This window comes from Lithobates pipiens, unplaced genomic scaffold (assembly GCF_037356315.1).
Source record: "Lithobates pipiens isolate NorthernLeopardFrog02 unplaced genomic scaffold, aLitPip1_a1.2 Scaffold_18, whole genome shotgun sequence".
In the NCBI taxonomy this organism is placed as follows: domain Eukaryota; kingdom Metazoa; phylum Chordata; class Amphibia; order Anura; family Ranidae; genus Lithobates; species Lithobates pipiens.
The window spans coordinates 599,071,451-599,095,493 of NW_027507758.1; the positions used below are offsets into that span (position 1 = coordinate 599,071,451).

Here is a 24,043-nt window from a genome sequence, read left to right on the forward strand (position 1 = left end):
TAAGAGTCATGGGGGGGCACCACAGGTAAGAGTCATTGGGGGCACCACAGGTAAGAGTCATGGGGGGCACCACAGGTAAGAGTCATTGGGGGCACCACAGGTAAGAGTCATAGGGGGGCACCACAGGTAAGAGTCATTGGGGGGCACCACAGGTAAGAGTCATTGGGGGGCACCACAGGTAAGAGTCATTGGGGGGCACCACAGGTAAGAGTCATGAGGGGGGCACCACAGGTAAGAGTCAAGAGGGGGGAACCACAGGTAAGAGTCATTGGGGGGCACCACAGGTAAGAGTCATGGGGGGGCACCACAGGTAAGAGTCATGGGGGGGCACCACAGGTAAGAGTCATTGGGGGCACCACAGGTAAGAGTCATGGGGGGCACCACAGGTAAGAGTCATTGGGGGCACCACAGGTAAGAGTCATGGGGGGGCACCACAGGTAAGAGTCACGGGGGGGCACCACAGGTAAGAGTCATGGTGGGACACCACAGGTAAGAGTCAGGGGGGCACCACAGGTAAGAGTCACGGGGGGGCACCACAGGTAAGAGTCATGGGGGGACACCACAGGTAAGAGTCAGGGGGGCACCACAGGTAAGAGTCACGGGGGGGCACCACAGGTAAGAGTCATGGGGGGACACCACAGGTAAGAGTCAGGGGGGAATGCTTCTCTAATGCAAGAGTGGGGGAGGTGACCACTCATCAGAATCAGAAGGTTACTCCTCATGCCCCTCTAATGTAAGGATCAAGGGGGCATCCTCATACTCCTCTAATGTATAAGTCACAGGGTCACTCCTCATACAGTAATATATAAATCAGGGGTTACGCCTCACTCTGCTCTAATGTAAAAGTCAGGGTGCCCCTCCTCATACTACTCTATGGTCAAAGTTGGGGGGGGGGGCTCTCCTTATAGTCCTCTAGTATCAAAGCCAGGGTGACAGCTCCTCAAACTCCTCTAATTTTGGAGTCACTGGGGTGACACCTCCTCATACTCCTCTAATGTAAGATTAATTGGGGAAACCCTCATTCTCCTTTCATTTCAAATTCAGGGGAGGTCACTCCTCATACTACTCTAATGTAAGGGTTCTAGGGGGTCACTACTTATTCTCAATAAAAAATGTTCTGCTCTACACACCTGCTGTGCCCATTATGAGAGGTTGCCACCATCCTTGCGCTGAGTTCCCGGGTCTGTACACCTGCTGTGCCCACTATTTGGGGTTGCCACCATCCCTGAGCTGTCACATGATAATAGGACCCATGTTTATCAAATACAAATTTTGATATGTTACTTATTTTAATGATCTTTATTGCTCTCAGAAAGGTTATGTGCTGTATTTTGCTGTGACGGGTTCTCTTTACTGAGACATCAGACCTAATGGTTGTGCTTCTCTGATATATGTGGCATATAGACATTAACAGCCACCCTTTTACTGCCACACATACACAGGGGGAATTCCATGTTTCATGCTGTGGCATGAGGGGTTGGCAATGATTACCAGGACCATGTCCTTGGAAGCTCCTGGTTCTAGCCATAGTCCAGGCATGCTTGGTATGTTTGCATTTGGCTACTAGATGGCGCTAAGTATCATAGTACGTATCAGGGCACTAAGTATTCATGAGATACTTAGCACCATCTAGTGGACAAATGGTCGGAGGTTTTTTTTTATTGGTTTAAAATAAATTTAACCCACTTGTCCAGTAGGTGTCACTACGTATCATTTAAAATTGCTATGATACTTAGCGCCATCTAGTAGCTAAACGTGTGTTTTCCATTTTAAATCAATGACAAACTTTCGACCAGCACAATTTTTTCAACTACATGAGCACCATCAAAAAACATCCCAAAATAAACTCTCCTACTCCTACTGACATTTGTGATATTAGCAAATGTGTTACAGTGCGCACTTTGGTGGGTTTTTTTTTGGGTGGGGGGGTTGGTAGCAAATGGTAACAATATCTACTGTGATTATGTGTGTGTTTTTTTTTTTTTTTGCACAAAATAGTTTTAAAAAAAATATACAGCTATATATTCCTAAAATAGATTTTAAAACCATTTTGTGCAAAAAAAAAAATGTAGATATTGTTACCATTTACTTCCAGAAAAACCCCCACAAAAACACCAACGTGCGCACTGTAGCACATATTTACTAATTTCCCAAAAGTCAAGAGTAGGAGAATTTCTTTTGGGTTGTTTGTTGGTGGTAGTCACATAATTGAGAAAAATATATATTTTTTGTTCAGTTATGTGACCACAACCACAACCAAACAACCCAAAATAAATTCTCCTACTCCTGACATTTGTGACATTAGCAAACATGTGTTACAGTGCAAACGTTGGTGTGTTTTTTTTTGGGGGGGGGTGGGGGGGGGGTTGGTAGCAAATGGCAACAATATCCCCTGAATTTTTTTTTGCGCATAAAATTGTTGTTAAAAATCATTTAAATTTAGCTGTATTTTTTTCACAATTACACAACCACCATCAAAAACCAACCCAAAAAAAAAATTCTCCTACTCCTGACATTTGCGATATTAGCAAATAGGTTACAGTGTGGTGTTTTTGTGGGGGGTTTTGGTAGCAAATGGTAACATTATCTACTGATTGTGTGTGTTTTTGTTGCAGAAAATAGTTTTAAAATAACATTTAAAATATATAGCTGTATATTTTTTTTTTTTACAACTATGTTACCACCACCAACAAACAACCTAAAATAAATTCTCCTACTCTTGACATTTGTAACATTAGCAAATATATGTTAAAGTGCGCACGTTGGTGTTTTTATGGGGGTTTTCGAAAATGGTAACAATATCTACATTTTTTTTACTTTTTTTATTTTTTTTTTGCACAAAGTAGTTTAAAAAAATATTGTGTGTGTGTGGGGGGGGGGGGGAGGCTTGGTAGTAAATGGCAACAATATCCCCTGAATTTTTTCTGCACAAAATTGTTGTTTAAAATCATTTAAATATAGCTGCATTTTTTTTCAATTACATGACCACCATCAAAAACCAACCCGAAATAAATTCTCCTACTCCTGACATTTGTAATATTAGCAAATATGTTACAGTGCGCATTTTTGTGTTTTGCGGTGGGGGGGTTGGTAGCAAATGGTAACAATATCTATTGATTGTGTGTGTGTGTTTTTTTTTTTTTGCACAGAATAGTTTTAAAAAATCATTTAAAATATATAGCTGTATAATTTTTTTTTCAATTATGTGACCACCACCAAACAACCCAAGATAAATTTTCCTACTCCTGACATTTGTCACACTAGCAAATGTGTTAGAGTGCGCACTGTGGTGTTTTTGTGGGATTTGTTTGGTAATAAATGGTAACAATATCTACAGATTTTTTTGCACAAAATAGTTTTAAAAAATATCTATCTCTCTTTCTCTCTCTCTCTTTCTCTCTCTCTCTCTCTCTCTCTCTCTCTCTCTCTCTCTCTCTCTGTGTGTGTGTGTGTGTGTGTGTGTGTGTGTGTGTGTGTGTGTATGTGTGTATGTGTATATGTGTATATATATATATATATATATATATATATATATATATATATATATATATAAAACATTAAATTACATGACCACCACCAACAAACAACCCAAAATAATTCCCCTACCCCTGATATTTGGGACATTACCAAATAAATATATGTAATAGTGCGCATTTTGGTGCTTTTGTTTTTTATGAATTTTTTTAACCTGCGATAACACAGACACTAAATAAAAATGTTTTTTTTTTATCCAGCTCAAAAACTTACTGACTCTAACCTGTGACCCTGACGCTGACCCTGATACTAATCTGCATCAAACCTTCATCTAGCTCTTTTATTATTATTATTATTAATAATAATAATAATAATAATAATAATAATATTATTTTTATTATTATTATTATTATTATTATTATTATTAATTATTATTTTTCTTTTGCACACAGGCTTTTTTACAGTTGTTTACATTCTTCTCTTATGATTAGTAGATAAACATACAATGTAGCTTTTTCTCCATTCAGAAGGAGAAAGAGAGTGCAGAGACAGGTTTAGCCAATCCCAGGCTTTCATGTCATCCGAAGCCAGTGCTCCCTGCTCCCGCTTGTTCCCACTTCCGGTTGGGGGGCGTTTTCATTTACTGAGAGGACTGGTCCTCTGCTCTGTGTCAGTGGGAAGACAGAATTGTTGACCTGATTTGGGTCGCTTGAGCTCCCCTCGATGAGTGATTCCATATAATTTGCTATCTGGACATTTATAAGCGTTTTTTTCCAGGGTCTTCCCACGGCCGGTGGATGCTCTTCCGCCGTAGGGTAAAATCTTAATACCAATGGTGGTTGAATATCCTTGTAACAGCGGCATAGTTGATCCTGTTAAAGTGGAAGGCCCATTGAAACGCGTAGATCCAGTATAATATAAAAATAATAATAAATTAATAATAAAAAATAAAATAAAAATTAAAGTGCCTGCTGGCATTGTTCCTGCACGCACGGAACACGCACAGCGATCATCCCACACATGTGCGGTATCACCGTGAAAGTCAGATCATGGCCAGTATTTCTAGCTCCAGACCCCCTCTGTATATCAAAAGTGGTAACCTGTAAAAGCTTTTAGAGCATCATCTATGGATAGTAAAAATTACGTTGTTTTGTGGCCGCTGGGCGGGCATGCGCAATTTTAGAGCATGGCATGTTTGGTATCTATTTTCTCTCCCTAACACCATCTTTTAAATTTTACAAAAATATTGGGTTATGTATTGTGTTTTTGTTTTGCATTAAAATTAAAAACCGGTGTATTTTTTTCCCCCAAAAAAATTGCGTTTGAAAAACCTCTGCGCAAATACCAATATTGGGTTATGTATTTGTGTTTTTTTTTGTTTGCATTTAAATTAAAAACCACTGTATTTTTTTAACCCAAAAATTGCGTTTAAAAAACCTCTGCGCAAATACCCCATGAGATTAAAAAAATCACAAAGCCCACCAATTTTATTCTCTAGGGCCTCTGCTTTAAAAATATATAATGTTTGGGGGTTCTAAAAGATTTTTCTAGCAACAGAAAACTGATTGTTACATGTGAACAAAAAGTGTCAGAAGTGGCCTGGAGCTGAGGTGGTTATACTTGTGACACTCTCATTCTTAGGGACCTCCAATGACACCCACCCTAACAGAGAGCTGTCCCCAGCATTTGGATGCCAAGCCTTATCCTTCCCGTTCTACCAACTTGTCTATTGTCAAGGTTTTTATTGCTGTCAGTGACCCTAGCTACAGTGCCTGGAAAAACTCTTTATACCCCTTGATATTTTCCACATTTTGTCATGTTACAACCAAAAACGTAAATGTATTTTATTGGGATTTTATGTGATAGACCAACACAAAGTGGCACATAATTGTGAAGTGGAAGGAAAAATGTTAAATGTTTTATCTTTTAATTCAACATATTTTACAAATTAATATGTGAAAAGTGTGGGGTACATTTGTATTCGGCCCCCCGGAGTCAATACTTTGTAGAACCTCCTTTCACTGAAATGGCAGCTGCAAGTCTTTTTGGGGATGTCTCTACCAGCTTTGCACATCTAGAGAGGTGACATTTCTGCTCATTCTGCTTAGCATTCTAACACATGAATATGCTTTGAGATAAACCATTCCATTTTAGCTCTGGCTGTATGTTTAGGGTCGTTGTCCTGCTGGAAGGTGAACCTCCGTCCCAGTCTCAAGTTTTTTGCAGACTCTAACAGGTTTTCTTCTAAGATTGCCCTGTATTTGGCTCCATCCATCTTCCCATCAACTCTGACCAGCTTCCCTGTCCCGGTTGAAGAAAAGCACCCCCACAACATGATGCTGCCACCACCATGTTTCGCAGTGGGGATGGTGTGTTTGGGGTGATGTGCAGTGTTAGTTTTCTGCCGCATATATCGAATATGGCCTGTCTGGTGTGTTTCTTGGCCTCCATGATGCTGTTTGTTCACTAAGGTTCTCTAGCAAACCTCTGGAAGATTCACAGAACAGCTGTATTTATACTGAGATTAAATTCTACACAGGTGGACTCTATTTACTAATTAAGTGACTTCTGAAGGCAATTGGTTACACTAGATAGGCCGGGTTCACACTGGTACGACAAACGCTCCGACATTGGGAGCTCATGTCGCATGACGTGTGAAAATCAATGTTTCCGTATGGGAGCCGTCTTAACTGGTCTGACACAAGTCGGTCCGTCTTTGAAAATGCTCCCCGCACTACTTTTGTCCGACTTTGATCCTACTTCAGCCCACTGAATATCACTGAAGTCAGATCAAAGCCATCTTAACTGATCTGTCTTTGGCATGCAACTTGTGCTCTGATGATCTTGAATGGCAACTCCACGCCCCTCTAAGAGCATACCAAGCCCTTCAGTCTGGTATGAATTCTAAGGGTGAACCCTCACGCTGAAAAAACTGCGCGAGGGTCCCCCAAAATCCATACAAGACCCTTTTCCGAGCTCACAGCCCGGCAGGTCAGGAAAGGGGGTGGGGGCTAGCGAGCGACCCCCACTCCTGAACTGTACCAGGCCACATTCTCTCAACATGGGGGGATGGGTGCTTTGATACGGGGGCATTCCCCCCACCCCAAAGCACCTTGTCCCCATGTTGATGAGGACAAGGGCCTCTTCCTGAAAACCCTGGGCGTGAGTTGTCAGAGTCTGCAGGCAGGGGTCTTATCGGAATCCTGAAGACACTTTTAACAAGGAAGCCCCCAGATCCCAGCGCCACACCCTATGTGAATGAGCATGGGGTACATTGTACCCCTACCCATTCACCTAAAAAAAAAATAAAAGTGTTAAAAATAAAACGCAGTACACATGTTTTTAAAGATTATTAAGATTATTAAGGCAGCTCCGGCATCTCTTCTGATTTCTCCCCTCTCCTGGTCTTCTCCACTCTCTCTCTCCAGTTCTTCTCCCTCTGTCCGCTGTCTTCTGCCTCTGCCGGGTCTTCTCCGCTGTCTTCTTGCTCTTTTTCCTAGTCTTCTCCGCTGTCTTCTCGCTCTTTTGCCCGGTCTTCTCCGCTGTCTTCTCTGCTGTCTTCTCCCTCTGTTCTTCTTCCGATGTTGACTCAAAGCTCTCTCCCACTCTCTCACCGCTGGGTGCACAGTGTGCCGCTACTTATATTGGCATGGGGCGGAGTCACACGTGACCCTGCCGAAAGATCCAGCAAAAGAGCAAGAAGACCCAGCAGAGGCAGAAGACAGCAGACAGCAGGAGAAGAACCCGGAGAGAGAGAGCAAAGAAGACCCGGAGAGGGGAGAAGAACTGACAGAGGCAGAAGACGTCAGCGGAGGAGGCAGAAAAACTGGAGATGGGAGAAAAAGTCAGAAGAGACACCAGAGGTGCCTTAATAAATTACTTTAAAAACCCGTGCACTGCGTTTTATTTTTGACACTTTTTTTTTAGGCAAATGGGCAGGAGTACAATAAACCTTATTGAAGGGGGCTTCCAGATTCCGATAAGCCCCCCCGCCTGCAATCCCCGAAACCAACGGCCAGGGTTGTCAGAAAGAGGCCCTTGTCCTCATCAACATGGGAACAAGGTGCTTTGAGGTGGGGGGAGGCCCCCCTGCCCTAAAGCACGCACCCCTCATGTTGAGGGCATGCGGCCTGGTACGATTCGGGGGGGGGGGGCTTGCTCGTCCCTAACCCCTTTCCTGACCTGCCAGGCTGTGTGCTCGGATAAGGGTCTGGTATGGATTTTGGGGGGGACCCCACGCCGAAGAAAAAGGTTCCCCTTAAAACCCATACCAGACTGAAGGGCCTGGCATGCTCCTTGAAGACGAATCCATGCTGGGTTTTTTTTTTAATTTTGTGTGGAGTTCCCCCTAAAGATTCACATTGCCTGGTATTGTCAGTGATCAAAGTGGGATCCCTGTTCATTGAAGTCAGACGCATGTCGGACTTCATGTCCCAGGGCAAAGTCGAATCCAAAGTGGTACAACTGTTGTGTCATACCAGTGTGAACCCGGCCTTAGGGCTTCACAGAACAGCTGTATTTATACTGAGATTAAATGACACACAGATGGACTCTATTTACTAATTAGGTGACTTCTGAAGGCAATTGGTTCCACTAGATTTTAGTTAGGGGTATCAGTAAAGGGGGGCTGAATACAAATGCAGGCCATACTTTTCACATATTTATTTGTAAAAAATTTTGAAAACCATTTATCATTTTCCTTCCACTTCACAATTATGGGCCACTTTGTGTTGGTCTATCACAGGGATATGCAATTAGCGGACCTCCAGCTGTTGCAAAACTACAAGTCCCATCATGCCTCTGCCCCTGGGTGTCATGCTTGTGGCTGTCAGAGTCTTGCTATGCCTCATGGAACTTCTGCAACAGCTGGAGGTCCACTAATTGCATATCCCGGGTCTATCAGATAAAATCCCAATAAAATACATTTACTGTACGTTTTTGGTTGTAACATGAAAAAATCTGGAAAATGTCAAAATGTCAAGGGGTATGAATACTTTTGCAAGGAAGTGTAGGAGATCCATTATCTGGCCACCATCATCTACGTTACATAAAGTGATGGGAAATCCAACGTTTGGGTTGTCATATGACTATTCTGCTTCAGGACTCTTGATAACCGTCAATTTTTAAAGGAATTGAACTTCCTTCAAGAAACACAACAGCAATCATCCTGATGCCATCTGAATTTTCTAAGCTCTGATCAGGCATGGACTTTGTAACCCTCAAAATGCATTGATTCTGGTTATTGAATGCATACATAAAACTGAGCTGGACAATGATTCCTCCAGTCTGTGCTCCATTTCCTACTCCTTTCCCAGCAATAAATACCTGACAGGGGTTTCAACTAGGGATTCAGTTTGCGAAAACAGTTTCATGAAACATTCTCAAAGTTTGTGAACCCCATTAAAAGCTATAGAGGCGGGGGGTGGATCTTTTACAGTTCTGGTTGGTAACGGTAAGCAATCTATAGTCAAACAAATTCGTTGAGAATCCAGGCACTACCATGGCAGCTATGTACCATTGCCAAAAGCCTTGTATTAATGTACCAATGAACGCCATATACTTTTATGGAAAAGGGGAGTTAATTATTCCAAAAAACGATTGGCCCTTGTGACTCAGCTCACCAGGAAAATGTATATTATAGGTTGTCTGACCATGAACCTACAAACTTTTTGGTTAAAAGTTAGCGGATCTCAGGGGATTCCCCCACACACCCATCCAAACCTTCCCCGCCTCTAACCAAAAGTAAAAGAGAAAAGTTTGGGGTATACATGTACTGTCTATGAGCTTCATCCAGGAGGCCCGAGTAATGCCCTTTTCAATGCTGCTGATTATTTATGTTCCAGAAAGTACTGAGGCCACCAAAGCCACCAAAGCAGCCAGGCATTTTCATAAAAAGTTACTAATGGCAGCCCCCGTGTTTGTCTTATGAAAGGTTTACTTTAATAAAAAGGCACCATATGATCATTGCAATGTTATTGCTTTAAAAATGGACTCGGAGGGTGGTGAGAGTTATTTTATGCTAATTCAACGTGGAATAAATATCCTTCCCTGGAAACGATTGTTCGGTGGAGCAATAAATGTGCTCAATGAATGGGAAGCATCTGTCGGAGTGGAGAAAGCTGCACCTGCGTTGAATACAGGGAGGCTCGTTGGCTTTAATTGTGTTTCTCTAACTACAATAGATTTTCTTATTTTCAGGAACTCCGACAGTGTGACAGTGAAGCCACTGCATCTTGCATCCTGCTTCATTGTTATTTTTAAAGCAAACCTGACCCAAAACAATCTATACACACCCACCACCCTGTCCTAGGCACCCTCCGGAGCCTCTACTTACCCCCCCCCCCCCCATTCCAATCATCATTACCCTTCCCCAAGGCTCCTAGTACATCTAGGTATGGAGAAGCACCTGATATGTCATCTGCCACCCTGTAATGTAGCATTTGGGGCCCAAGCAGCCAATCAGGGCCCAGTGTTGTCAGGGGGGTAAGCCCCTCACTGTGCAATTGTTTCCTGTCAGCTGTGATCTTATTGGAGGTGATAGGAAGTATAGGCTTTGGTGTGCAACTGGGGTTCCAGTTTGAGTTAGGGTTAGAGTTGGTGATAGTTAGTCAGTGCTAAAGTTAGAATTAAAGTTAGGGTTAGAATTAAGGTTAGAGTTTGTGTTAGAGGTAGGGTTAGGGTTAGAATGGGAGTTAGGGTTAGATTTAAGGTTAGCGTGGGCATAAAATTAGTTAGGCTACTTCCACACTGGGGTGTTGCGGGCGCTGGCGGTAAAGCGGCGCTATATTTAGCAACGCTTTACCGTTGTTTTAACTGCGCTATGTGGCCGTTAGCAGGGCAGTTTTAACCCCCGCTAGTGGCCGAAAAAGGGTTAAAATAGCAGCGGCGCTTTGCAGGCGGGTTTGCAGCGTTGCCTCATTGTTTTCTATGGGAATCGGCGCTTTAGGAGCGGTAAATACACCGCTCCTACGGGGCTCCAAAGATGAAGCTTGCAGGTCTTTTTTGACCATCCTGCAAGCGCACCGCTTGGGCTTTCACACTGAAGAGACAGCAACGGCTGTTTCAGGGCGCTTTGCGGGCGCTATTTTTAGCGATGTAGTGCCTTCAAAGCGCCCCAGTGTAAAAGGGGCCTTAGAGATAAGGTTAGAGTTAGAAATAGAGTTAGGGTAAGGGTTGAAGTTAATTAGAGTTAGAGTTAGGGTCAGGGTTAGAATTAGGGTTAGGATTAAGGTTAGAGATAGGGTTTGAGTTAGAGTTAAGGTTCGCATTATGAATAGGATTAGAGTTAGAGTTAAGGTTAGGGTTAGAGCTAAAGTTAGAATTAGGTTTAGAGTTAGTGTCAGAGTTAAGGTTAGCATTAGAGAAAGAGTTAGAGTTAGGTAAATGACTAGAATTAGAGTTGAGGTAGGGTTAGGATTAGAGTTAGAATTAGGGTTAGTGTTATGGTTAAAGTAAAGGTTAGCATTTGGGATAGGGTTGGGGTTAGAGTTAGAGTTAGGGTTAGGGTTAGGGCTAGAGTTAGGGACAGGATCAGAGTTAAAGTTAAGGTTAGAGTTAGGGTCAGCGATAAGGTTTGCATTAGGGATAAGGTTAGATTTAGAAATAGGGTTAGAGTTAGGGCAAGGGTTAGAGTTAGGGTTAGAATTAGGGTTAGGATTAAGGCTAGAGTTAGGGTTAGAGCTTGGCTCAGAGTTAAGGTTAGTTTTAGGGTCATGGTTAGAGTTAAAGTTAGGTTTAGAGTTAAAGTTAGAATTAGGTTTGGAGTTAGGGTTAGGGTCAGAGTTAAGGTTAGCATTAGGGATACAGTTAGAGTTAGGAATAGGATTAGAATTAGAGTTGAGGTTAAAGTTAGGGCTAGGATTAAAGTTAGAATTACACACGACCGCCTTTCCAACAGAGTTCCGCTGAAACAGACTTGCCTACACACGATCACACCAAAGTCCGTTTGTTTAGAACGCAATGACGTACGACGGGACTAGAAAAAGGAAGTTCAATGGCCAGTAGCCATTAGCTGCCCATGCTTCATTTTTGGTACGTCGGAATAGCATACAGACACGCGGTTTTCCAGATAGGAATTGATTCAGTCGGAAAGATTTAAAACATGTTCTATTTCTAGGTCCGTCAGAATTTTTGAAAAAAAGAAGTCAGATGAAGCCCACACATGACCAGAATATCCGATGAAATGATTCCGTCTGACCTTTTCTGACGCAAAGTCCGGTCATGTGTACGTGGCATTAGAGTTATTGTTAGAGTGAAGGTTAGCATTAGAGATAGGGTTGGGGTTAGGGTTAAGGTTAGTTAGGGTTACAGATTATATAGATTATTTAAAGTATAACTAAAAGCAAAACTTTTTTTTTATTTTTAGTTTTGGAGATTAGAACACCTATTAGCCCACGTACACACAGTCGGAGATTTTGCCAACCAAATCCGTCGGATTTTGCCCGTCGGATTTAGTCCGACAGATTGTGTCCGAAACTGTTGCATACACACGGTCGGGCCAAGTTGGCGAAAAATCCGATCTTTCAGAACGTGATGACGTAATTTCGTTACGATGGGACTACATTCAGGCTAGTAGCCAATAGCTTTGATGTAGGAATTTGATCTGAGCATGCGTGGCGCTTGGTCCGATCAAAATGCTCTACACATGATTGGATTAGGTCCGTCCGGCCCAGTTGGTCGGGAAATATTTCCAACATGTTGGAAAATTGGGTCGGACGGAGATTCGGACGGAATCAGTCCGATGCATACCACACACAGTCGGATTATCTGATGACACGGTCCGATAAGATGCATTCCGACAGATTCTCCGACCGTGTGTACAAGGGCTTAGGATTCTATTGTTGTCTGTGCACCCATTAGGGAGATTCACCCTCTCTATTTGTCATGTTTGCCATTATCATCAAAAGTGAAGATAACATAAAATCCCAATTTAGGTTGTCCCCAGAAAAGTAATAGAGGGGAAATTTTCCAGTGGGAACACTCGTTCTGGTGACCTGGGGGTCCCCAAGGAATTCCCTTAATTTTCAAGGATTTTTACTTCCTGTTTTGGTTACGGGACAGGAAGTGAACGTAAAACTCCCCAAAGGGACACAGATGACAAAAAAAAATTTAAATCTGACAGGGGTTATAGCCATCCATTAATCTATCTAAAATAAAAAAAAAATATTTTAGCCCGTAGTTCTACTTTAATTTAATATAGATATAGCCCAAATGCTATTTTACCATATTGGAAACTTGTACTTACCAGTGAAGATGAGGAAAATTGTCCTTGTGAACGGAGATGTAAATCTTGACCAATCCCCTGGTTAAATGATTGGCTTCTTCCTCCTTACCAGTCCACTTCTACTCCAAGTGTGCGCTCCGGCGTCCATAGGACATCTCATTAGAGCATGAGTGAACCATTAGATTTTTTTTCACCGAGGTCAAACAAAAGAGCACCAGACCAACTGATGAAAGAGTTCAAATAGTTTTAATGGTTCAAAGTACGATCATATAAAATACCCAATGCTTTTTGGGGGCAACTAGAAGACTAAAGAATTGAAATTGCCTGTATAATCCCCTTTAGGTCTACCAACATCCATGCAGTGCAAGAATTTGCCTAAATCGAATACAGGTGTAGCGCCTACCCAAATTTTCTGGGAGCCTGGTGGTGATTACCTGAGGTAGGGAGGCCTGACATAATTCCTCAGGGTGCAGGTTACTAGGCATAGTGGGTGATGAACAAGAAAGAAAGTTGGGGGCCAGTCACTTTTATTATTAAACAAGGAGAAGTTTATTTCTCACAACAGGAAAAATGTGGGAGAGAGGGGATAGGGCATGGGGCACTCTTACTAACAATCAGCAAATAGGCAGATTGGCAGACTCCTTAGACAAAAATGGTGAGATAAGGTAGACAGCAGTACAGGAAAAAGAGCCTTTAAAGTGATTGTAAAGGCTCGTTTTTTTTTTAATTTAAAATAACAAACATGTTATACTTACCTCCACTGTGCCGCTCGTTTTGCACAGAGTGGCCCGATCCTCAACTTCTGGCGTCCCTCAGTGGCTCTTGCAGCTCCTCCTCATATCAGATAACCCCCTAGGAGAAGCGCTCTCCCGGGAGGGTTACCTTGCGGGCGCACTCCCTAGTCCAGCATTCGGTGTCCATAGACATGAATGCCAGACACTGGCACCCATGTCCTTAGATAGACAGCAGGATATATCCAATCAAGAGCTGGGATCCCATCCAGAGAGGGACAGCACATCTACGCTGAGGGAAATATTATGGGGCTCGGGTAAGTAAAACGGGGGGCGGGGAGGCAGTGACTGCCAGAAGTTTTTTTACCTTAATGCATAGGATGCATTGAGGTGAAAAAAACACAAGGGTTTATAAACCATTAAAGCTGAACCGGCACATCTGTACATTGTATAATAGCCTGTCTCCTATAGTAAGTGAACTTTATTCACAGCTTCATACACAGATTCCCTTGGATGAATTCTCTCTTGAAGTCCTCCCAGCCACTTCATAGCCCCCAGCTCATGAAGAGTCCCCTCTGGTGCTTCCTTAGAACTCCATCCCTCTCCGAATGGTTCCTGGATCTTTGGCAGGCTTTCCTCTGCATAATCTTTAACACCCGATTAGGCCTCAGATAGGCCTAGCAGCCAGGAGACCACCTGGATAGGCCTCAGGCTTCAGGCCTAGCAGCCAGGAGCTGTTCCACACACATACACCCGGGCCGCAGCCCCGATCACCTGACTACTCCCAAATAAATACATTTACCCAGCATTCATAGTGGCGAATTTGATTGGCTGAGACAGGTATGTTTACTCATAAACTGAACTCACTGTAGCTCATCACACTAATGTCAAAGGCAACAGCACCACCTACTGACAGAAGGGAGAAACCACAGCTAAACGGGATTAGGAGGGAAGCCATTTGACCTCTAAACACAAATTACCCAGGCTGGCTACCACCCAGCATAATTAAATTTACCTGTGGCCCTACTTTTAGGACGAGGGTGCTACACAGATTTTAAGGATTGGGCCTCTAAATGACGCAGTTTTGGTAAATCTAAAGCATATTGCATGGACGTTGTAAACTAAAGCATTGTAATGAATATGGCCAATTTAAGGCAAGCTGATGCCTTTTTCTGCTAGTTGTTAGGTTTGTGATCTGTAAGGACACTGTACACTAATCCACAAAAGTCTGTGTAGGGGCCATCGGTTTGGTTGCTCCAGCAGACAGGAGGGCAGTCTTGAGCCTTTTATTAAAACTAACGCTTGGCACTTTCTTTTGAAAGGTCCTCCTACAGTAGGGCTGGATGCAATATTCCACTACTTTCTGGTGCTGTATCTTTCAGTCCTCCTAATCGGCCACTAGATGTCCTCAGTCTTCCAAGTCAAATGATACTGGGCTAAAGACTGAAGACATGTTGTGAGTGCAGGATATCATTGATCTGACTTGTTTTTCCAGCACATCCCACATATACTTTATTGGATTGAGATGTGAAAAATGTTGAGGTCAACATTTTGAACTTGTTGTGTTCCTCAAACCATTCTTGAACCATTTTTGCAGTGTGGTATGGTGTTTTATCGAAAGGGTGTACTTGGCCAGAAACAATGTTTAGGTAGTAGAGATGGGTTCAGGTGTGTTTTGGATCCTAGTGCCAACCCATCTACCCGATCCCACCAGGAAGCCGCACTGCACACCACTAATCACAGGCAGTGAGACATTTCCTGCTCTGCAGCTGTACAGACCATGTGCCAATGCCTGTGAATAGCGGTGTGCAGTGTTGGCTTCCTGGTGGGATCGGGCAGGTGGGTTGGGACTAGGATCCCAAACATGCCTGAGTCCATCTCTGCATATTGCGGCATGAGGCAAATATTAAGTTCTGGACAGCCGCACTCCGGAATATAGCCTTTATTTGTAAAAAGTCCAACAGATACAAGCCACAGCAAAAAATGGGATAAACGAGCTGACGTGTTTCACACTTAACAGTGCTTAGTCATGTGACTAAGCACTGTTAAGTGTGAAATGCTTCAGCTCGTTTGTCTCATTTTTTGCTGTGGCTTGTATCTGTTGGACTTTTTACAAATAAAGGCTATGTTCCGGAGTGCGGCTGTCCAGAACTTCCTTTTTGCCTCAGATCGGAGGCCTTACCTTAGAAGGCAGGGGGAAGGAAGAGCCAGAGCCATTGCATTTCTACTCCCGGCTTAACAGAAAGTGGGTCCTGAGACCCGATTGGCCAGGGATTCCAAAGACTCCTTGGCCAATCTGGTCTCAGGAGCCGCTTCCTGATTGGCAAGGAGGAGAATCTGGAAGACCATAGCAAATATTCATTTGCTATCGTCACACAACTAGGTGGGCTCAGTGCGCAGTGCTCTGCGCCCCGATCCCACCCTTTTTTGAAGACAAGTAGAGCCTCAGGCTCTAATCAAATTGAAATCCAAGCGCCTGGCACCCTGCATGTAGATTAGGGGCCAGGCACATGAACTGGGGGGTGGCGCCCCTGTGCCCCTTATGGACAAGCCGCCACTGGTACTGAGATAATCAATGTTATTCACTCAATCTGTTAATGGTCATAAGGTTATAGCTGACTGGTGTATGTTGCCTATGCATAAATCTATATGTGGTCATTGTTAGTTTGCATGAACGAACCTTTCATGATCTGGGCAATGCCAGCCGCATAGCCCTACAATGTATTGGTTTTAAATAGAGTTTTGAAACCTAATATAGCTAGCTATACAGCATACAACATATAATAATGTTAAAGTTACAATTGACTGTTTAAACATTACAACAATAAGATAAAATGTACACCCACTGAATTACAGTATAGATTCCCTTAAATCGTATGTCTAAAATATATAAGAAGTGTATTTTATGTGTCACTCAAACACAAGTTGGTTATTCACTTATTTTGACGAAACTGTCGGAAAACAATCTGCTTCTAAAATTGTGCACACCAATTCTATTCATCATTTCCCGAGGAGCCGATGCCGGTTTCCCTCCAGAGTCCTCATCTAGCAGGCTCAACCCAGCCGTACATGTTGCTAAGCTGCCGGGAGAAATCGGAAACCTGTAGGAGAGATGGAGATAGAATTCTTTATGAAGATATAGAGCAGTCCCAGGCAATAGTTGAAACCTATCAGACAACTATTAATGGTGTCCAGCCAACACTGCAGCTGTGATAAAGTAAGGAAGTTCACTCAGTGTAGCTTAGTTTGAGCTCTGTGGTGCAGGGGTCAGTGGTGCAGCTCCTTTCTGAGGACTGTGTTGTATAAGTTCCCATTTCTCTAGGCTCACAAAGTCACACATCGCAGGCAGGTTTGAGTAGAATTGGTGGCTCTAAGCTCCATTCACACTTGGAGATTTGGAATCGCGAACGGAATCACCACAATTCTGCCCATAATTACAAATGCTTGGGATTTCTGCCAATCGGCGGGTTCCAGCCATAAGTCATTGGCCGGGACCCACTGATCGGCTTGTGCTGTAGCAAACGACAGCCCAGCCAGGGTGGCGCATGCCCCCTACCTGTAAATGCAAATCGCATGTACACTACATTACAAAAAGTATTGGGACGTCTGCCTTTACGCGCACATGAACATTAATGGCATCCCAGTCTTAGTCCGTACGGTTCAATATTCGGTTGATCCACTCTTTGCAGCTATAACAGCTTCAACTCTTCATGGAAGGCTGTCCACAAGGTTTAGGAGTGTGTCTTTGGGAATGTTTGACCATTCTTCCAAAAGTGCATTTGTGAGGTCAGGCCCTGATGTGGACGTGAAGGCCTGGCTCGCAGTCTCCACTCTAATTCATCCCAAAAGTGTTCTATCAGTTTGAGGTCAGGACTTTGTGTAGACCAGTCAAGTTCCTTCATCCCAGACTCGCTCATCCATGTCTTTATGGACCTTGATTTGTGCACTGGTGTGCAGTCATGGTGGAATAGGAAGAGGCCATCCCACAACTGTTGGGAGCATGAAATTGTCCAAAATGTCTTGGTATGCTCATGTTTTAAGAGTTTTCTTCACTGGAACTAAGAGGTCAAGCCCAACCCTTGAAAAACAATCCCCCACCATAACCCCCCCTCCACAAATGATTTGGACCAGTGCACAAAGCAAGGTCCAAAAAGACAGAGTCCTTACCTCAACCCGATAGAACATCTTTGGGATAAATTAGAGCAGAGACTGGGAGCCAGGCCTCATCCAGCATCAGTGCCTGACCTCACAAATGTGCTTCTGGAAGAATGGTCAAATGTTCCCATAGACACACTCCTAAACATTGTGGACAACCCCAGAAGAATTGCTGCAGTAGCTGCTATAGCGGCAAAGGGTGGGCCAACTCAATACTGAACCCTACGGACTAAGACTGGGATGCCATTAAAGTTTATGTGCGTGTAAAGGCAGGCGCCCCAACGCATTTTGGTAATATAGTGTATACACGTGATCCTGCATAGCCAAGCCACACTGTAGCAGTAAAGCTACAGGAGGCAGTCAGCAAGTGGTTAAAAATCGGGTGAAGAATCTCTAACCTTCCGTGTACTTAGAATATATAGTATGGGGAGTTTAGTCTGGTCCAAAAGGAGGCAGCTAAGCTGGTTAAAGTCCAGCTCCATGGAAAGTAAAAATCCTTCCATACAGTGGGGTTACCTTTTTAAAGGGTTAAATGTGAGTTTTCGGTCTAGGGAACTGGGAAAAGCACTTTTATTTACTTGATCCTCCAGTAGATGGTGCTCCCCATTGCTCTGGCATTGGGCTGCCCCTCAGCAACTGTCAGAAACCATGAAATTAGACTGATACAGAAGTACAGTTAAATTACACTCGTTTAATAATAAAAGTAAAAAGAACAAACGTAGTCAAAACATAGCCAAAGTTCAGTAACCGGAAGGGATAGTCAGCCAAGCCAGAAGTCAGGGATCAATGTAGTGGAACAGCAAGCAGGATCTGGAGCCAGACGTGATGTCTGCAAAGCAAGTCCTTAAACTGGCACGCAGGAGCTTGTCTCTTGTGATGTTGACCAAGGCGAAGGCAGAGATCCACTGGGCTGAACGGCATAAGTAGGCAGGACTGACGAGCAGGATATCATCAACAGCTTAGTAACTGTGCAGAGATAGGAGCTGACAATTAGCCGGCAGCTGAGGGGCCACCATTGAAAAGGAAGGGCTGACCCCAGCCCTGACAGCAACTTCACATCCATTGCAAGGCTATAGTTCTCTTCTTTGCTCTTGATGATGTCAGAAGACCTGTGACAGGAGAGAAGAGGCTGTGGGGACCGGTCTAGCAGCATGGACTGTCTAGCAGCACAGAGGAAGTGGGATAGGCAGGACTGATCTAATAGTGCAGGAGACCTTGTGCACTTTAAAAAATGCTCAATTACTGTTCCACTGACAATTACAGATACACAAACACATCAGAGCCTACTAATTGCAAAAGATGCTCAATTACTGTACCACCACAGACACACATAAACTTCAGAACAAAGGTTTATAATTAAAAATATAATTCTTCTACTACATAGGAGTGTGAAAGTAGGGGAACAGGTCAGTAAAACTGCTTTATCGAGTCCCCTAGACCTAAAGTAATGTTTAACCACTTAAGGACCGCCGTATTGCCATTATACGTCATCGCAATGGCACAGGCAGGCACAAGCACGTAGATGTACGCGCCTGCCTTCCAGCGGGTGGGGGGTCCGATCGGACCCCCTCCCGCTGGATACGGTGGTCCGTTTCCCTCCAGGAGCGATCCGTGATGAGGGGATGGCCGTTGGTTTCTGGCCACCCCCTCTGGATCGCTCCTGGCCAATGACGAGCTTCCTCCCACTGTGTATTGTTTACACAGGAAGGAGGAAGTGATGTCATTCTCTTCGGGGCGGTCTTTTTGACCGGACTACGAGGAGAAGACTAAAAGTAAGTGCACCAAAACACTACACTGACACATAGGTACACATAGGTACACAAACCCCCCCCGATCCCCCCCCCGATCGCCCCCTGATCCCCCCCGCCCCCCCCCAGTCACAGTGTCACTGATTGCATTGATCATTTCTTTACTGATCAATGCATTCAGTGTCAGTTGTAACAGTTAAAACTGTCAGGGCAGTTAGTGTTAGGTCCAGGGTAGCCCCCTATCACCCCCCAATAAAGATTTAACCCCCTGATTGCCCCTAGAGTTAACCCTTTCACCCCCTTTTGCCAGTGTCACTAAGCGATCATTTTTCTGATCGCTGCATCAGTGTCGCTACTGTCGCTAGGTAGCTAGTTATTTTTTTAGGTTCACCGCCAGGTTTTTATATCGCTAGGTACCCCGATATACTACCCAATAATGGTTTTAACCCCCTGATTGCCCCTAGTTAACCCTTTCACCCCCTTTTGCCAGTGTCATTAAGCGATCATTTTTCTGATCGCTGCATCAGTGTCGCTACTGTCGCTAGGTAGCTAGTTATTTTTTTAGGTTCACCGCCAGGTTTTTATATCGCTGGGTACCCCGATATACTATTCAATAATGGTTTTAACCCCCTGATTGCCCCTAGTTAACCCTTTCACCCCCTTTTGCCAGTGTCACTAAGCGATCATTTTTCTGATCGCTGCATCAGTGTCGCTACTGTCGCTAGGTAGCTAGTTATTTTTTTAGGTTCACCGCCAGGTTTTTATAGCGCTAGGTACCCCGATATACTACCCAATAATGGTTTTAACCCCCTGATTGCCCCTAGTTAACCCTTTCACCCCCTTTTGCCACTGTCACTAAGCGATCATTTTTCTGATCGCTGCATTAGTGTCGCTAGTGTCACTAGGTAGCTAGTTTTTTTTTAGGTTCACCGCCAGGTTTTTATAGCGCTAGGTACCCCGATATACTACCCAATAATGGTTTTAACCCCCTGATTGCCCCTAGTTAACCCTTTCACCAGCGATCACAGTATAAGTGTCACTGGTGACGCTGGTTAGCCAGTTAGTTATTTAGGTTCCCCGTTAGGTTTTTATATAGTGCCAGGGACCCCCATATACTACCTAATAAAAATTTGAACCCCCTGATTGCCCCTAGTTAATCCTTTCACCACTGATCACCGTATAAGTGTTACGGGTGACTCTGGTTAGTTTGCTTTTTATAGCATCGGGGCACCCACCATTTATTACCCAATAAAGGTTTAACCCCCTGATCACCCGGCGGGTGATATCAATTAGGTTTTAGGGTCAGGGTCTGCGTCGCCCCAGGCAGCGCTAGGTTAGTGCCAGTACCGCTAACACCCACACGCAAAGCATAAACCTCCTGTAGTGGTATAGAATCTGAACAGATCAATATCTGATCTGATCAGATCTATACTAGCGTCCCCAGCAGTTCAGGGTTCCAAAAAAACGCATTGTTAGCGGGATCAGCCCAGATACCTGCTAGCACCTGCGTTTTGCCCCTCTGCCCAGCCCACCCAAGTGCAGTATCGATCGATCACTGTCACTTACAAAGCACTAAACACATAACTGCAGCGATCGCAGAGTCAGGCCTGATCCCTGCGATCGCTAACAGTTTTTTGGTAGCATTTTATATTTAAATCCGGAAGGCAGTGCTTGGTTTTTGGGGTCCCGTACGTGGCTAGGCTCCCAAAAAGTCCCCCACATGTGGTATTCCCGTACTCGGGAGAAGCAGCATAATTTATTTTGGGGTGTAATTTGACTTATGCCCATAGCATGTGTGAGCAATATATCATTTAGTGACAACTTTGTGCAAAAAAAAAAAAGTTTGTAATATTCCCGCAACTTGTGGCAAAATATAAAATATTCCATGGACTCAACATGCCTCTCAGTAAATAGCTTGGGGTGTCTACTTTCCAAATGGGGTCATTTTGGGGGGTTTTGTGCTATTTTGGCATTTTATGGCCTTCGAAACTGTGATAGGTAGTGAGGAGTGAAATCAAAAATTTGCACCCTTAGAAATCCTGAAGGTGGTGATTGGTTTTCGGGGTGCCGTGCGCGACTAGACTCCCAAAAAGTCCCACACATGTGGTATCCCCATACTCGGGAGAAGTAGCGGAATATATTTTGGGGTGCAATTCCACATATAACCATGGCATGTGTGAGCAATATATCATTTAGTGACAACTTTTTGTAAAATTCTTTTTTTTTTTTTGTCATTATTCAATCCCTTAGGACAAAAAAAATAAATATTCAATGGGCTCAACATACCCAGGCATGTACTGGCCATCGGGACTACCGGGAGATTCCCGGTGGGCCGATGGCTCAGTGGGCCGGTCTGGTGCAGTCCTGGAGCCGCTCCTCTCTGACAGTGAGTGATCGCGATTTCACTCCTGTCAGGAGGAGCAGCTTCCGTCATATGCTGGAGAGAGCATTAGGCTTTCTGCTCCCTCCAGCCTGCAGGGGGAGATAGACACGGTCAGCAGACTTTCCTTCCTCTCTCCCCTATCGCTTGTTATCACATGACTGGAGAGAGGAAGAAGAGAGGCTGCCTTTAGAACCGTGAGTACATGTGGGAGGGGGACACTCTGATGTAAGGGGGCTGGTGGTGGGACTCTGATGTAAGGGGGCTGGTGGTGGGACTCTGATGTAAGGAGCTGGTGGTGGGACTCTGATGTAAGGAACTGGTGGTGGGACTCTGATGTAAGGAACTGGTGGTGGGACTCTGATGTAAGGAACTGGTGGTGGGACTCTGATGTAAGGAACTGGTGGTGGGACTCTGATGTAAGGAACTGGTGGTGGGACTCTGATGTAAGGAACTGGTGGTGGGACTCTGATGTAAGGAACTGGTGGTGGGACTCTGATGTAAGGAGCTGGTGGTGGGACTCTGATGTAAGGAACTGGTGGTGGGACTCTGATGTAAGGAACTGGTGGTGGGACTCTGATGTAAGGAACTGGTGGTGGGACTCTGATGTAAGGAGCTGGTGGTGGGACTCTGATGTAAGGAACTGGTGGTGGGACTCTGATGTAAGGAACTGGTGGTGGGACTCTGATGTAAGGAACTGGTGGTGGGACTCTGATGTAAGGAACTGGTGGTGGGACTCTGATGTAAGAAACTGGTGGTGGGACTCTGATGTAAGGAACTGGTGGTGGGACTCTGATGTAAGGAACTGGTGGTGGGACTCTGATGTAAGGAACTGGTGGTGGGACTCTGATGTAAGGAACTGGTGGTGGGACTCTGATGTAAGGAACTGGTGGTGGGACTCTGATGTAAGGAACTGGTGGTGGGACTCTGATGTAAGGAACTGGTGGTGGGACTCTGATGTAAAGAGCTGGTGGTGGGACTCTGATGTAAAGAGCTGGTGGTGGGACTCTGATGTAAGGGGGCTGCTGATGAGAATCTGATGTAAGGGGGCTGATGGGACACTCAAAACGTAAGTGGGCCGGTCTGGATGACGTCCAGGGCCGAATTTCTGTCCCAGTCCAGCCCTGAACATACCCATCAGCAATTTCCTTGAGGTGTCTACTTTCCAAAATGGGGTCATTTGGGGGGGGTTGTACTGCCCTGCCATTTTAGCACCTCAAGAAATGAGATAGGCAGTCATAAATTAAAAGCTGTGTAAATTCCAGAAAATGTACTCTAGTTTGTAGACGCTATAACTTTTGCGCAAACCAAAAAATATACGCTTATTGACATTTTTTTTACTAAAGACATGTGGCTGAATAAATTTTGCCCTCAATGTATGACTAAAATTTAGTTTATTCGATTTTTCTTATAACAATAAGAAGAAAATATCGTTTTTTTTCAAAATTTTCGCTCTTTTTCCATTTATATCGCAAAAAATAAAAATCGCAGAGGCAATCAAATACCATCAAAAGAAAGCTCTATTTGTGGGAAGAAAAGGACGCAAATTTCGTTTGGGTGCAATATTGCATGACCGCGCAATTACCAGTTAAAGCAGCGCAGTGCGAAATTGGAAAAAGACCTCTGGTCCTTAAGGTGTTTATTGGTCCGGGGCTGTAGTGTTTAAGTCTTGCAGTGTGAGGGCAGCTCCACTTCAAGGGAGCATTTTTGATTATTATTATACAGGATTTATATAGCGCCAATGGTTCAGCTTTAAAGTTTTAGATGGCCTTCTTCTAAAAAATGCTGGTTACCTGGCTGTTATGCTTTAATCAGTCCATGCCTATTATTAGGCAGTCATCCTAGTCAGCAGTAGGACAGTAAAATATGAAAGGCAAGAAAATCTTTCTTCTATGTTTTGCAATTTGCAGTACTAAACCAACCCCTGGGAATACTCTGTAGACTTCCTTTAATAAATGACATACCCCTCTAAATTTACTTATCTGAGTAGTGCAGCGATAGCGCAGAGCAGCGTCTTTACATGGCAGAATTAGGTTGGCCTTTTGGCCTACATAACTGAGATACATGACATGTGTCTATTAACCTGTACAGAGCTCATATTCCATTGTGTCTAGAGGGATCCATCTATTACTCCTCTGCCGCTGTCAACCTGTCTAATCTGACTCGTGACTCACTCAATCCTTCCATCTCTGCTCCAAATCTCTTGGCTGGGAAAAGTTATTTCGGGTCTCTGAGACACTTCAGGAGCAACGCTGAGTGATTCCTCTGCTTATCAGGAGTCGCCGCACTGCTACTTTTCATGCCGTAAAAATAAAACCCTATAAATCAAAAT

General features: G+C 44.1%; 1 protein-coding gene across 1 annotated transcript in view; it reads left to right on the plus strand.

Annotated features, from left to right (window-relative positions):
• Positions 1-24,043, plus strand: part of CHRNA2 (cholinergic receptor nicotinic alpha 2 subunit) — a 165,238-nt gene that overhangs the window by 18,318 nt on the left and 122,877 nt on the right. The window lies entirely within an intron of this gene.